Raw genomic sequence first — 17,527 nt, 5'->3', positions numbered from 1 at the left:
GACTTCCCCAACATCTGGAACAATCTTCCTGCATCTAGTCTGTCCAAACCCTTAAGAATTTTGTAAGTCTATAAGATACCCTCTCAATCTTCTAAAATCTAGCGAGTATAAGCTGAGTCTATCCAGTCTTTATTCATATGAAAGTCCTGACATCCCAGGAATCAGTCTGGTGAACCTTCTCTGTACTCTCACTATGGCAACAATGTCTTTGAGCATTGGGCATTGTGACATCACACAATGGAACGTTCACCAGAGGCTGGGGCTGCTTCTATGAGTGAGAAGCCAGTATTTTTTGAAATATTGGGGGGGGGGGAGGGGGGGGGGGGGTTGGGGGGAGAAGAGGGGAGGGAGGGGAGAGGGAGGGGCGAGGAGGAGGAGGAAATGGGACAGATTTGGGAGAGAAAGGAGAGCGGGGTAGGGGGTGAGAGAGGGGAATGGGGAGACAGATGTGGGGGAGGGGGGGATGGGGAGGGAGGGGAGGAGGGAGGGAGGGGGAGAGGGGTGGGGGGAGAGAGGGGAAAGAGTGTGGAAGGGGGGAGAAAAGTGGAAGAGTGGGGAGGGAGGAGGAGAGGGGTAGGGACTGTGTGAAAAGTGTTTTTCTCATCTCGGTCCTAAAAGATTTACCCCTTATCCTTAAACTGTGACCCCTTGTTCTGGACTTCCCCAACGTCTGGAACAATCTTCCTGCATCTAGCCTGTCCAACCCCTTAAGAATTTTGTACGTTTCTATAAGATACCCCCTCAATCTTCTAAAATCTAGCGAGTACAAGCCAAGTCTATCCAGTCTTTATTCATATGAAAGTCCTAACATCCCAGGAATCAGTCTGGTGAACCTTCTCTGTACTCCCTCTATGGCAAGAATGTCTTTGAGCATTGGGCATTGTGACATCACACAATGGAACGTTCATCAGGTGCTGGGGCTCCTGCAAAGGCATATGTAAATGGATCCATTCCGATTGGACATATGTGAACATTGGGCATTGTGACATCACACAATGGATCGTTCACCAGGGGCAGGGGCTGGGGCTGCTTCTATGGGTGAGAAGCCAGTATTTTTTTTAATATTTGGGGGGGGGGGGGGGGTGGGGGCTGCGGCATCACATTCACATTAACCACCCCCCAAACACACAGGTGGGGGGAGGGTGGGTGAGAAGAGGGGAGGGAGGGGAGAGGAGGAGGAGGAGGACACGGGACAGATTTGGGAGAGAAAGGAGAGCGGGGTAGGGGGTGAGAGAGGGGGATGGGGAGAGAGATGTGGGGGAGGGGGGGATGGGGAGGAAGGGGAAGAGGGAGGGAGGGAGAGAGTGGTGGGGGGAGAGAGGGGAAAGAGTGGGGAGGGAGAGTGGAGGGGGTGGGGGGAGAGAAGTGGTAGAGGGGAGGGAGGAGGAGAGGGGTAGGGGGAGTGATGGAAGACGGACAGAGGGATAGGGGGAAGGGGGCGGGGGAGAGAGGGAAGGGGGTGGGGGAGAGAGGGATAGGAGAGGGAGGGGGAGGAGAGAAGGGGGAGAGAAGTGGAAGAGTGGGGAGGGAGGGAGGGGTAGAGGGGTAGCGGGAGTGGTGGAAGAGGGACGGGGGAGTGGTGGAAGAGGAACAGAGGGGTAGGAGGAAGGGGTGGGGGAGAGAGGGAAAGGGAGGGGAAGAGAGAGGGGTGGGGGAGGGAGAGGGGTGGAGTAAGGGGAGAGAAGTGGTAGAGTGGGGAGGGAGGGGTAGGGGGAGTGGTGGAAGAAGGATAGAAGGGTAGGGCGAAGGGGACGGAGGGAGAGAGGGAAGGGGGTGGGGTAGAGAGGGAAGGGGGGTGGGGGAGAGAGGGATGGGTGGGAGAGGGAGAGGGGTGATAGAGAGGGAAACATAGAAACATAGAAATTAAGTGCAGGAGTAGGCCATTCGGCCCTTTGAGCCTGCACCACCATTCAATATGATCATGGCTGATCATCCAACTCAGTATCCTGTACCTGCCTTCTCTCCATATCCCCTGATCCCTTTAGCCACAAGGGCCACATCTAACTCCCTCCTAAGTTCCGATTGGACATATGTGAACATTGGGCATTGTGACATCACACAATGGAACGTTCACCATTGGCTGGGGCTCCTGCAAAGGCATATGTAAATGGATCCATTCCGATTGGACATCTGTGAGCATCGGGCATTGTGACATCACACGATGGAACGTTCATCAGGGGCTGGGGCTGGTGCTGCTTCTATGGGTGAGAAGCCAGTTTATTTTTGAAATATTGGGGGGGGGGGGGGGAGGATTTGATTAAAAACGTGTACTTAAACACGACGAAATGTAATGAGGAGCGGATACTTAGAAAGAAAAGTGAAATCTCTACCGAAATGGAAAAGATGTCGGCGATTCTGCGTCTGGTTTCGGAGTTGCAGTGAATCAAAGGAAGAAAGGCGGCCTGCAGCCGTCCATGTAAATGGATCCATTCCGATTGGACATCTGCGAGTATTGGGCATTGTGACATCACACGATGGAACAAATCAAAAGGAAGAAAGGCAGCCGGCAGCCGGACGGACGGCAGGCGACAGGCACACAGTTTTATATATTAATAGATGACAGTAATAGTAACAGTAATCTAGGCAATAATAGATAACCATGAAAGGACACACCGTTATCCTGTTCGTCTGCCTTTACACTTTGTAGGATATGTAATCATAAAGACAAATTAAGATGCCTATATCCATAGATAGAAACATAGAAACATAAAAATAGGTGCAGGAGTAGGCCATTCGGCCCTTCGATCCTGCACCACCATTCAATATGATCATGGCTGATCATCCAACTCAGTATCCTGTACCTGCCTTCTCTCCATACCCCCTGATCCCTTTAGCCACAAGGGCCACATCTAACTCCCTCTTAAATATAGCCAATGAACTGTGGCCTCAACTACCTTCTGTGGCAGAGAATTCCAGAGACTCACCACTCTCTGTGTGAAAAATGTTTTCCTCATCTCGGTCCTAAAAGATTTCCCCTTTAGCCTTAAACTGTGACCCCTTGTTCTGGACTTCCCCAACATCGGGAACAATCTTCCTGCATCTAGCCTGTCCAACCCCTTAAGAATTTTGTACATTTCTATAAGATTCTCCCTCAATCTTCTAAATTTCAGCGAGTACAAGCCGTGTCTATCCAGTCTTTCTTCATATGAAAGTCCTGCCATCCCAGGAATCAGTCTGGTGAACCTTCTCTGTACTCCCTCTATGGCAAGAATGTCTTGCCTCAGATTAGGAGACAATGCCATTACTTCTGGTGGAAGCACCTTCATGTTGAATAAACCTACAGTATATGCATTAATGCAATTATTGCCCAGGCACCATGAAACCAGAAGCTACAAAGGCTTCATGCACTTTGTGAGTACACAATTTTGCACATTTATATGTGAGTAAACACCTTTCAAATATTACATGTTATGACACGTTAATGATTCAATGAAAAATATTGATTGGTGTGAAATGAAATGGTTGCATATGTTGACGATTACCAAAACACTGACCTGCCTTAATATTTGATGGATTATTTAAAGGATTAATACTTCAACTGAGAAAGTAAAGGTTATTAATTTGTTAATAATATTTACCTTGATTGGCTGGAACCACCAGGTGGCACCAGCAATGGCTGCCTCGCCAACAGTCTGTCTGTCCTTCCCGTCTTTGTGTTTAAATAGCATGTGTGAAGTGTATGTTCTTTAGCTTGTTTTATGTGGGGGGTGGGGGTTGGGGGAAACTTTTCCTAATCTCTTACCTCGATGGAGATGCAATTTTTTATTGTGTCATATCTCTGCCCACACTGCGGCCTAACCTCGAGGAGTTGGGGGCCTTTGCTGGAGGCCGACTTTTAAGAGCTCCACAACGGATGCCTACGGGATCTTAACATCATGGAGCCTGCGATCCCTTTGCCAGGGATCGACCTTGGAGCTCCAACCATGGGTGCTTGTGGACACAACATTACGGAGCCTGTGGTCTCCGGTCAGAGACCGGCACCCAAGTCACGTGAGTTTCGACCGCGCCGACGCGGAAGTTTTGATCGCCCTGACGCAGGAGATTTGACCCCCGGTTGCGGGAGCTTTGATCACCCCAAAGGATGGTTCAACTGCCCCGACCACGGGAGAAATAAAAAGGACGAAGATTGGACTTTTTTGCCTTCCATCACAGTGAGGAATGTGGGGGATCCACTGTGATGGCTAATTATGTTAACATGTATTTCTGTGTCTTGTTGTTTTTTTTTCCATGTGGCTGTATGGTAATTCGCATATCACCGTACCTTAATTAGTACATGTGACAATAAAATACCTTGAAACCTTTGAACCATATACTGGTGAAAGTTTGACTTTTTCAGTTCAAGAGTGGTTTATAGAAATAAATGAAGCAATGTATACATTAAAAAAAAATACTCTACATATATGAGCAGTAGACAATAAAATAACATATGGAACTGAATAAAAACAGAATTTTGCAGTGTGTCCTGGCAGAATATTCTTGAGAAGTGGATCATTGAGCTCTAGTTTTTTACAGTGGTGTGAATGATGTTCAGAAGATCATTGGAATTTGGGATTATGCTGGGTGACTTGCTCATCTTAATAACAAGCACTTGATTAAACAAAAAATCTGCTGTTCTACTGATAGTATATACAGGTTCATTAACTGACTAATGGGCTTTGCCTGATTTTAACAGTGAGAAACAGCAGCTCAGTGGTTGTTTGAGAAGCCCTTGTCAGTTGGTAAGATAAGAGGTTCTAGGCCAGTCAATTATTTGAGGAAGATTCCTATAGCATCAGGGAATATGGGATTCTTCTGAGACTTACATCTTGGCAGGACAAATCAAAATAGGACGTACATGGTAAATGGTAGCGAATTGAGGAATGCAGTTGAGCAGAGGGATCTAGGAATAACTGTGCATAGTTCCCTGAAGGTGGAATCTCATGTAGATAGGGCGGTAAAGAAAGCTTTTGGTGTGCTAGCCTTTATAAATCAGAGCATTGAGTATAGAAGTTGGGATGTAATGTTAAAATTGTACAAGGCATTGGTGAGACCAATTCTGGAGTATGGTGTACAATTTTGGTCGCCCAATTATAGAAAAGATGTCAACAAAATAGAGAGAGTACAGAGGAGATTTACTAGAATGTTGCCTGGGTTTCAGCAACTAAGTTACAGAGAAAGGTTGAATAAGTTAGGTCTTTATTCTTTGAAGCGCAGAAGGTTAAGGGGGGACTTGATAGAAGTCTTTAAAATGATGAGAGGGATAGACAGAGTTGACGTGGATAAGCTTTTCCCATTGAAACATAGAAACATAGAAACATAGAAAGTAGGTGCAGGAGTAGGCCATTCGGCCCTTCGAGCCTGCACCGCCATTCAATATGATCATGACTTATCATCCAACTCAGTATCCCATACCTGCCTTCTCTCCATACCCTCTGATCCCCTTAGCCACAAGGGCCACATCTAACTCCCTCTTAAATATAGCCAATGAACTGGCCTCGACTACCCTCTGTGGCAGAGAGTTCCAGAGATTCACCACTCTCTGTGTGAAAAAAGTTCTTCTCATCTCGGTTTTAAAGGATTTCCCCCTTATCCTTAAGCTGTGACCCCTTGTCCTGGACTTCCCCAACATCGGGAGCAATCTTCCTGCATCTAGCCTGTCCAACCCCTTAAGAATTTTGTAAGTTTCTATAAGATCCCCTCTCAATCTCCTAAATTCTAGAGAGTATAAACCAAGTCTATCCAGTCTTTCTTCATAAGACAGTCCTGACATCCCAGGAATCAGTCTGGTGAACCTTCTCTGCACTCCCTCTATGGCAATAATGTCCTTCCTCAGATTTGAGGGGGAAGATTCAAACAAGAGGACTTTTTGAATTAAGGGACAGAAGTTTAGGGGTAACATGAGGGGGGACCTCTTTACTCAGAGAGTGGTAGCTGTGTGGAATGAGCTTCCAGTGGAAATGGTGGAGGCAGGTTCGATTTTATAATTTAAAAATAAATTGGATAGGTATATGGATGGGAAAGGAATGGAGGGTTATGGTCTGAGTGCAGGTAGATGGGACTAGGGGAAAATATTAAGATTAAACGAGAACTTACCAGTTTGAAGTTTGATCGTTATTTTATGAGGAGTAACGTTGAGGGATTACGTGAAGAACCCCGCCAGGACGCATGCGTGTCATTCTTCAAAGCAGCGGTGTGAAATCACAGATAACTGTAATGACTAAACATGGTAAGATTAGAGAAGAGATACCAGTTAAGTATTTGATCAAGGGTGGGAGCGGAGGGCACGTAATCCTTCAACGTTACTCCTCATAAAATAACGATCAAACTTCAAACTGGTAAATTCTCGTTTAATCTTACTATTTTACTTCGGAGTCACGTCGGTGACAACGTGAAGATTTTAAACCTCTGTGATTTCATGCCGTGGAAACAAGTCCATGCATCACATCTGCCTTGATGACTGTAGGAGGAATTGTGTCAACATATTTTAGACATGAATCCGACATTGAAATCCATGAATTTATTAACACAAATTATAACCCCTATTTATGGGGTAATTAAATTACAGAACTTAAAATGTTTCTGCAAATGTTCCAGGTTTAATGACTGGTTTATGATAAAATAGTTGGAATGTTTTTTCCCCTGACCATCCTGCTGCCTTGAGGGTTTGGTCCATTGGTACATCCAACTGCATAGCTGCCGATGTAACTGCAGCCCTGGTGGAATGAGATTGAAAATATTAGTATCCACCCCAGCCTGGGTTAAAACCTGTTTCAGCCATCTTGAGATGGTCTGGACCGACACTTTTTTGTGTGGTTGCTTATGGCTGACTAAAAGTGCCTTCTCATTGCCTCTGATGATTTTCCTTTTCTCCATATATAACGACAAATGTTTTACTATACAGAGACGATCATCTGTTAGGTAAGACCTGAATTCGATATTGAGGCCCGCTGATCCCTGTCTGTTCTGCTTCACTAATTCATAAATATGAAAGGTAACGTTTTTAGATGAAGAAGTCATGTTGTCCAGTCTTAATTTATGTAATGACTGTACCCTTTGTGCCGTGACCAATGCCATTAGCATGACTGTTTTTAATGTCATTCTATGTAGGGACAGAGCTGTTGCTGGAGACCAATTCCTGAGCATCTTCAGGACAACACTCACATCCCATATTTGGGAGTACCTGGTTCTTGGGGGATTGGTATTAAAAATTCCCCTCATAAGTTTTGTTACCAGTGGGTGAGTTCCACCAGAGTGACACTCTGTTCCTTGCCATAGATAAGTCGATAAAGCACTTCTGGCGCAGTTGATAGCACTATAACTGAGCCCCTCATCATAATGGAGGCCTGCCAGGTATTCCAGAACAGACGGGATGTTCATATCTCTGTAGGTGATGCTGTTTTTGTTACAATACATCTCCCACTTCCTGATATAGACCAGATACTGTTTTTTGGTGGACTGTCTTTGGGCCGCCGAAATCATGTTCACTGTTCGGTCCGTCAGTCCCAGCTGTAGTAGAGGTATTTTTAAACTCTACAAATTAATAAATTCAATTAGTTATGGCGTGGGTGGCTATCCCTTGTTACGGGATGAACCAACAAGTCTGGTCTATTCGGGATGGTGATACATGGTTCTAATGCCATGTTCAGTATCACTGGGAACCATGGTTGAGTAGGCCAATCGGGTACTACCAAAATACCAGACGCAGAGTCCTGCTGTATTTTCCTTAATAGCCGACTGATGAGGCAGAAAGGAGGGAATGCATAAATAAACAATTTCCCCTCCCAATGCAGCGAAAATGCATCTGTCGCCGCTGCCCCAGGGTCTGGCTCCCATGAAACATAATTTGATAACTGGTGATTAAGCCTGGATGCGAATAGGTCGATATCTGGCGTTCCATATCGTGCTGTAATATCAGCAAATACTTTTTATTCAACATCCATTTTTAAGTTTTCATTAAATTTGCGTGACCTGGTGTCTGCCACTAAATTTAGTTTACCTGGTAGGTAAGTAGCTGATATCCAAATATCTCTCTGGATACACCACTGCCAAATTGTATTAGCCAGATTGTCACATGATGTCGATTTGTTTCCACCCATGTGGTTGATATATGCTACCACGGTGGTATTGTCAATCTGTAGTCTAACATGCTGGTGATATGACCCAGTACAATATGACTTTATGCCATAGAATGCACCCAACATTTCCAGGTAGTTTATGCCCAGTGTTAGTAATAATGTTGCCTCCTGAGCAGTCCATCTACCTCCACAGCTGGAGATGTAATTGGTGGCACCCCAACCAAGTGCACTGGCATCAGTTTGTAGCACCATATAAGGGTTACTGACAATGATTGGATTGAAACAAAGCCAAATGTTATCTATCCACCATTTTGGTTCCATTATAGCTTTGATTGATAGCTGCATTGGTCTGTCAAAATGACCAGCATTGATTTTGAGTGCTTGTATTTTTGCTCTCTGTAAATTTTGGTAATGTAAAGGTCCAAATTGTGTGGCTGGAAAAGCAGCCACCATTTTGTCAATTACTTTTGCTACCAATCTGATGGACGGTTACTGATGTCAATGAGGTTATTGCAAGCCTCTATTAAGTCTATAGCCTTTCCCTTTGGCAAAGTCACCGACATGTGAACTGAGTCAATTGTGAACCCCAAATAGTCCATAGTAGTGGAAGGCGTTAATTTAGATTCAACTGGATGGATAATAAACCCCAGTTTCAAATAACTGTTTTGTGGCTGTTACAGTTTGTTTGGCCAATTCCAAAGTTTTGCCCACAATAAGTATGTCATCTAGATATGCCATGACCATGTGTTTTTGTTTCCGTAGAAACGCTAGGACTGGTTCCAAAATTTTTGTGAACAGCCTGGGGCTGATGATAACTCATTTGGTAGTGCTGTATACTGCCAGAGCTGTCCCATCCAGTTGAATTTTAAGTAACATCTGTGGTCACCTCGTATAGGCACTGCATAGTAAGCATCTTTTAAATCGATGCTGGCCATGAATGGAGTAACCTTTGGAAATTAATTGTTTAGCAGTAACAAAGGTTTCCATTTTGAAATGAATATATTGTACAAATGTTTTCAATTTGGTCAGATCTATGATGATGCGACAACCACCATCTTTTTGTTTTAGGTAAATATATTGGACACGAATTCTAGTGGTTCGTGTTGGTTTTTTTCAATTACACCTTTGCTCCATGCATTCGGAAAGGAGTGTATTCTCCCCCCCAACCTCCATGCTCCCTGTATTTTGTAGGGAACCAGACCCACCTACCTCCATAGTTACCAGTGGCAGGTTTACTTCTTTTTGTAAGTTCTTTGCTGATGTTGATGCGCTGGTGTCTGGATTTGTGGTTTGGTTGACGTTGGAGGTCCGCATATTTTCCAGGAAGGCCAGCCTGGGCCATGGCCTAAAAAAGACTCATGTTTTGGCCTAAAAAAGACTCATGCCTTTGAGCTTTCACCAGTCGGTCTTCCTCTTCTGGTGGGTGCGTAGGTGTGTTGTCTATGGCTGTAGTGGGTTTTTGATGGAGTCCCTTTTATTAGTCCCAGGGTTTTTGCTTCCTCATTGAGCTCCTTGACTTGCTTCGATAGGTTGCCTCCAAATAGTAGTATCGGTGTCTTGATGTGGTGTCCAGTACAGCCTGTTCTTGTAGCTGGTTTAGAGACATATAGTCTATACTGGCAGCTAGCTTTTGCTCCAGGTTTTTGGCCAGTCTGGTCTGGCTGTATGAAGTTGGACACCATGTCCAGTAGGTGTTCTTGTTCCTGCATCCCATGCAAACCCCTCTTCGAGATCAGCCCAGAACTGACCCGCAGTGCTCCCCTCTGATGAGGTAGAAGCACTGTGCAGTCTCCCGGAGCCTGTCACAAATGCTCCACACACCGCTCCATCCGGCTCCAGCGCTCACGGTTGCTGGCCGCCCGCGGCTGCTCAAAGTCGGACTCCTCTGAGTCCACGACTTTGATGGTTTTTTGTCTTGCCTTACCGCCCGGCCACGGAGTGGATCTGGCCGGTGCGGAGGCGACATCGGGCACAGCTGATCCCATTATAGGTGATTCAAGTGCCGCTGGCCGCTGCTAGCCCACCAGCTTTGTCGCAGCCCGTTGGTTTCTCCACCTGTAATCAGCATGGGAAAACACAAAAAGACCGCAGCTCTTACCTGCAGGTCCTGGGTTTAAATTGTCGCTACGGGGGAACGTCGTTCCACCCCGCCTCCTGCCGTTTTCGACTTGTCAAAAGTCGACGGCCCCATTCTGAATAGTCTCCCACCCGGCCGTGGTGTTCTGGCCGGCGCGGGACCAAACGTCGGCACAGCTGATCCCTTACGGGGCTTGCGCCTTCAGCTGCTGCTGGCTCCCGCAACTTTGCGGTCCTCCCCAGCCAGCTTCACTCGCAGCACTTGTGGACACTATTTTGTCCAGCTTCCCCCCCCGCTGTGTAAAAACAGCGCGGGGACAAAAACTACCGCAGAGTAAATCACTTACCTGCAGGTCGCGGTTTCAAACTTACCGCTGCGGGGGAACGCTCCACCCCGCCTGTCGTTTCGCAAGCGTGAAAGCGATATGACACGCATGCGTCCTGGCGGGTTTCTTCACGTAGTCACTCACGTGACTCCCAATTAAAATAGGTGTTCGGCACGGATTTGTAGGGCCAAGATGGCCTGTTTCCGTGCTGTAACTGTTATATGGTTATATGGTTATATGGTTATATGGTTATTTACTAGATTTGTTTCAGTATGGGAAAACAACTGGTGATTCTTTTGGGATCTGGGAATAAATATTCAGTCAATAAAAATGGGACATGGATCATTTAAGATTGGGGCACTCCCAAGGACATTTTGAGTCAGAGGGTAGTGAATCTGTGGAATTATTTGCCACAGAAGGCTGTGGAGACCAAGTCAGTGGATATTTTTAAGGCAGAGATAGATAGATTCTTGATTAGTCCAAGTGTCATGGGTTATGGTTAAAATGCAAGAGTTCAAGATACTTTTATTATTACATGCACCAATTCGTACAGTGAGATTTGAATTACCATACAGCCATACGAATAAAAAGAACACAATACACAACAGAATTTAACATGAATGATGGAGAATGAGAGAACGATAGATCAGCCATGATTTAATGATGGAGTAGACTTGATGAGCCAAAAGGCCTAATTCTGCTCCTATCACTTATGACCTTCTGACCTTATGAAGGGCTAATAGGGAAAAATAGATCTGCCATGATCAAATGGTAGTGTAGATTCGAAGTGCTAATGGCGTAATTCTGCCCCTGTGACTTATGGCCTTATCTACAAAATGCATAGCAATTACTTACTTATACCGTTTGAGGACACCTGTTCCCCTCTACCACCAAGAAGCAGAAAAGGAGCAACCACATGGGAACACGTCATCACATTTAGGTTCTCCTGCTGGCCCAGCACCATTCTGATTAAGAAATATCGCTGGTCCTTTATTGTTGCTGGCAACCTCCTGCATAACTACACTAGCGGAGTTCCACCAGAAGGATTAAAGTAATTTAAAAAATATAGCTGACCATCAGCTTCTTCGGAGCATGAGGTTTGGGCAATAAATGCTGATTTTGCCAACAATACCCAGATCTGGTAAATGTATATATATCTTCTCTCAATTTGATGGAAGGATCAAGTGAGAAGTTGCTTTTGGATGGCAACCATCCTAATACATTGATTTTGGTAAGATACCACTAACTACATAAATATGTAAGTGGGGACCAGTTGCCAACTAATTTGGCAGCACCCAATAGCAACAGCACAGACTTTCCTGCTACCCTAGTTTTTAATAGATCACCAGTGTTAATCAGTTATGAATATAACAAAATGGAAACATAGAAAATAGGTGCAGGAGTAGGCCATTCGGCCCTTCGAGCCTGCACCGCCATTCAATATGATCATGGCTGATCATCCAACTCAGTATCCTGTACCTGCCTTCTCTCCATACCCCCTGATCCCTTTAGCCACAAGGGCCACATCTAACTCCCTCTTAAATATAGCCAATGAACTGGCCTCAACTAGCTTCTGTGGCAGAGAATTCCAGAGATTCACCACTCTCTGTGTGAAAAATGTTTTTCTCATCTCGGTCATAAAAGACTTCCCCTTATCCTTAAACTGTGACCCCTTGTTCTGGACTTTCCCAACATCGGGAACAATCTTCCTGCATCTAGCCTGTCCAACCCCTTAAGAATTTTGTACGTTTCTATAAGATCCCCCCTCAATCTTCTAAATTCTAGCGAGTACAAGCCGAGTCTATCCAGTCTTTCTTCATATGAAAGTCCTGACATCCCAGGAATCCCTGACATCCCAGGAAAGCAGCAGCTAGGCTTTGTTTAATGACACCTTACAACAGATGATATTTTCTAGAACTCCTCATTAATGAAGAAGCAGTCATATACCAGCACAATAAATGAGGTATCGACTAGCCCAACAAGGTACAAGAAATATAGCCCATATTATTTCAAATTAACTTTCAATGAGATTTACTCTTACTTTAAAAATAAAGATTTGCACTGAGCAAAAGAAAAATCAATATGATTTTCAGACAGGGCATAATTTTGATCATGTGATCCTGAATGCAGTTGCATAAAACCATGAAGGGAAGCATTGAGAGTGCGGCTGAAATAGCTGATAAAATTGAATGGGTGTGGATGGCATTTACTAGTCAGCTGTATTTTGGTGTAATTGCTATTACCAGCAATAACAGTTCAGCTCTGTTTTCAATTAAATCTTTTCGCACTGTTCAGCTCCTTGCAGTTCTCATGGTCAGTCCACTAAACACAACTATTATATCATGCATTACTTGGCAAATATTGATGTTGCAGAAGTCTTTATTTCCTTATGTGTGATTAAATCTATATCAACCAGTCATATATATACCTGTCTTTGTGAAAAATAACAGCTGTGGATAATGTCAAAAAAAGGTGCAGGAAGTAAGGTTTATTGATATTTCTTTTACTGAGTCTGACTGGAACTGGATGTGAATCTGATTTTAAGGCATTTGAGTCTCATAGTTTATATCATTGTAACATAAATCGCTCTTTCTCCTCTCTAGATTTATAACGGTCTCATATAGCTAAATAAGGTAGCACGTTTTTATTTCAAATTATTCAGGGGACTTTGAACCAATGATTTATACTGTGTTCATTGTTTATGGCATCTGGCCTACACATATGATGAAGTCCATTGTACATGCAAAAAAAAAGTTTAGGTCTCATTCTCACTGTCCCTTTTGGTTCGTGTTTTGCCTGGATTGGAGCAGGTATGTTCAGATATATCTTTATATGGCCTAACTGGTGGTCTATAAAGAATCCATGGCATATTCCTATCAGAAACCTTAGCTTCAAAATAAATATGGACCTGGGACATGTTGAATCTCTTCTGTCCCTGAATGCAAACAGATAACCAAATGGTGGCATGATGGCATAGCAGTATGGCATAGAGTTGCTGCTTTACAGCGCTTGCAGCGCCAGAGACCCGTGTTCGATCTCGACTACGGGTGCTGTCTATACATAGTTTGTACGTTCTCTCCGTGACCACATGGATTTTCTCTGAAATCTTCGGTTTCCTCCCACACCCCAAAGACGTACAGGTTTGTAGGTTAAGTGGCTTGGTATAAGTGTAGATTGTCCCTTGCATGTGTAGGATAGTGTTAATTTGCTGGGATTGCTGGGCGGCAAGTGCTCGATGGGCCGAAGAGCCTGTTTCTGCGCTGTATCTCTAAACTCAGCTAGACTAAACTAAAACTAAACCATTCCCAGCTTCCCTTCCACCATCCTGATTTCTGACTCCCTTACACTTCCAGTTCCCACCTCATTGGACCCTGTTAACTGTTAACTCTCTCATCAGGTCCAATTGTAGGATAGTGTTAACATGTGGGGATCGCTGGTCAGCACGGACCCGATGGGCTGAAGGGCCTGTTTCCGCGCTGTGTCTCTACATTAAACTAAATTGCTGTAGACACACAATGCTGGAATAACTCAGCGGGACAGGCAGCATCTCTGGAGCGAAGGAATGGGTGGCGTTTCAGGTCAAGACCCTTCTTCAGACTGATGTCAGGGGAGTGGGCGGGACAAAGATAGAATGTAGTCGGAGACAGTAAGACTGGTGGGAGAACTGGTAAGGAGGAGGGGATAGAGAGGGAAAGCAAGGGCTATTTAGTTTGAACCAAATTGCCTGCTCAGTTGCAACATATATCCCAGGCTCACTACCCGTGAACTGTTGTCGTCAATTGAGATCATTTTTGTTGGTTAGGCCTCTTGTACAATGTTGGGACGATACTGTGGCACAGTGGCAGATTTGCTGCCTTACAATGCCAGAGAACTGGGTTCGATCCTGACTACGGGTGCTGTCTGCATTGAGTTTGCACATTTTCCCTGTGACTGCGTAGGTTCCCTCTGGGTTCTCTGGTTCCAAAGACGTTCATGGTTGTAAGTTAATTGGCTTCTGTAAATTGTCCCTAGTGTGTAGTATAGAACTAGTGTATGGGTGACTGCTAGTCAATGTGGACTCAGTGGGCCGCTATATCTCTAACTAAACTAAATGAGTGTTTCCTGTAGACATGGCCCAACTTATCCTCTGTATCCATTTTTTTGGACAGCATGAACCAATTTTTATGCTTTAGTTTTCAAAGCCTTGAGTTTTGTCTTATGAAATATCGCACCACTGGTGTGTCCAGAAAAAACCTACCTCTCTCTGCTTTTCTCTTTTTGTCAGATTTTGTTATCATTGAAAATAGCTTAAGTGGATAGTCTGAGAGTAACCTGTTTGAGATGGTGACAAAGACATGATTTATAAGAGCTTTGGAGTCATGTAGAAGTCATTAATATTGCACCGTTACGAAATTAAAATGAGATAAGAAAGGCAGAAGAGCTCAGTGGAAGTAACAGTAACAGCAACATCAACAACTAAATGCGGCAGGCATGATAAAATGGCCTTTTAGTAACCTTACACAGCACTCAAAGGATAAATAATTAAAGACACAGTGTCACCTTTCCTCACACAAAACAAATGCATAGAGAAAACTGTGATTCAGTGTCAAATAGTTATCACATTAAGATTCTCTTATGGCCTTATGGAAAGATTTGGTTATACCTCTGAATATTTACCGTCCTGCTCGCTTTGATTTTAGATCATTCTTTTGGGTTGCTTTCAACTCTATGCCTTTGAGGGGATTTGCAATAGTGCTGGTATCTAGATAAGCTTTCAATAGCACTACACTGGAGAATGCTATTGACATTGTATATCATTTTCACACTTGGGGCTATACTTTGCTTTTGTAAGATCTCTGCTAACTGCATTAAGCAATAAGGCATCACAATTTCAAATTTCATTTTAAGTTTAAGTGAAGAGCATGTTTTAAGATCAAAGCAGCAAAAAAACTAATGGTGATTAAATCATTCATATAATGATAAATTATAGTGTTACAGTAAAACAACAATTTGTACTGTATCTCTAATGATATTTGATTCACTCCTGTGGAAGATTGGGAGAGGAGTAAAAGCCTCCCCTGTCCCACTTAGGAAACCTGAACGGAAACCTCTGGAGACTTTGCACCCCACCCAAGGTTTCCGTGCAGTTCCCGGAGGTTCCCTGAGGTTTTTGTCAGTCTCCCTACCTGCTTCCACTATCTGCAACCTTCGGCAACCACCTGCAACCGCACGGAAACCTTGAGTGGGGCGCAAAGTCTCCAGAGGTTTCCGTTCAGGTTTCCTAAGTGGGACAGGGGCATTATACTCAACCTCTGCATACAACAGATTCACCCTCCCAAGGACCTATTCAATGAATCTTCACTACGCTCCTTCTATATCGTACATCCTTCCTTGGGTAAGGATAACAAAATTGTACACACTAATACAATTATGGTCTGAGCAATGCCCAATATATTACAATACAAAGACATCCTTACTGCTGCATACAAATAATTTGAAAAAAGGCCAAAATGCTAAAACTGTGCACATTGAACTTGCTTTTTAACTTTCCTACATAAGTTAAGTATTCTTAACTAGAGTTAACTAGAGCAAGAATGCGCTAGTTAATTTGAACATCACTATCTCTCAATCTCTCACTATCTTAAAAACAAATTCAGCGCATTTCTACCAAAGTGAATGATCTCATATTTTTCTAACTATAATCTATCTGCCATGCTACCAACGCAATCACTTAATTTATACTTCCTTGAAGGCTCTTTTCTTCACTCCCCAACGTTAACACTTGGTTTTGTATCAACAACAAATTGAATCTGAAGTGTCTCAATGCAAAACGTCACCCATTCCTTCTATCCAGAGATGCTGCTTATCCCACCGTGTTACTCCAGCATTTTGTGTCTTCGGCATCTGCATCTGCAGTTCCTTCCTACAACAAATTGAGTAAGTTACTTTTGATTACCTCAGCCACCTTGTTCAAATTATGAATCTTTGCGGCATCGTCAAAGTCCTACCCACATTACACCTGGTTTATGGACACCCATATGTATGAACCAGCTGCAAAACCCGTCAGCAGGGTTGAGTCAAGCAGAGCTGGGAGCACTGAGCAGACTCACTTGCTCATTTGCTGAGTCAGTGATGCAGCTCATCCCATGCCTGCTTGGTCTATCACAGCTGAATTTGTGATCCTCTACCGTATACTGTTTTTGTTAATTTCTGACTTACAAAGAATTAGAGTTGTGAACATTTTTCGGGAATGGAACTCTCTGCTAACCTGGAGATAGTCTGCACTTGTCCTACCTTGCCAATCTAAGAAGATCGTACTTGTTATTACACTTTATTTTATATTTGTTAAACTATACACTAAAATATTACACTAAATTTCATTAGCTTGTTTTGCAACCTCTTGATTTGTAGCTTACCGAATGCCTTCTGAAAATCCAAACACATCTGGTCCATTGATTCACTCCTCATCAATTCTATGAGATACGTCCTCAAAGACCTCAATACTTTTCAATTGTTTAATCAAACATGATATTATTTCATAAATCTTTGTTGACTCTACCCACCAAATTATTCCCTGGCATTATAGTGTACGTTTAGGATCCTACTTATAATGTCTAACACATGCCAATATGATAGTGGAATTTAGGGATATAACAATGGTGGTTAGAATTGGCTTTGTTTTCCATTTTCCAAGCTGCATGGTCTTGATATTTTCCAGGATATTATGACATTCTCCTTTAAGACTGAGACCCACATCCATCTTGTACAAAGCAGGCACATTCAGTAATTGTGGAACTGTTCTACATTAGGAGTTCCCAGCTGGATTGTCTAAGTTGACATCCAGCATAATATTGGAAGAACACCAATTTTTAAATAAATTAAGATGGTTGGTCAAGCTAACAACATGGCTTGATGCTAAGTAAATTTAAAACATGTTTTTAAATTTGCCCCTTCACACACCCTTTGTTGTATGTTCTTTCATGCATCTTTCCAGTCTTTCAGAGGGAGAACAAAGAGGGAAGAGACAGAGACTTTAAGATTTTGCCTTCCACCACAGTGAGGAGGTGTTTGGTGAACTCACTGTGGTGGATG

Source organism: Amblyraja radiata, chromosome 4 (assembly GCF_010909765.2).
Source record: "Amblyraja radiata isolate CabotCenter1 chromosome 4, sAmbRad1.1.pri, whole genome shotgun sequence".
Lineage (NCBI taxonomy): Eukaryota > Metazoa > Chordata > Chondrichthyes > Rajiformes > Rajidae > Amblyraja > Amblyraja radiata.
Note: the sequence above shows the minus strand (reverse complement) of the source record.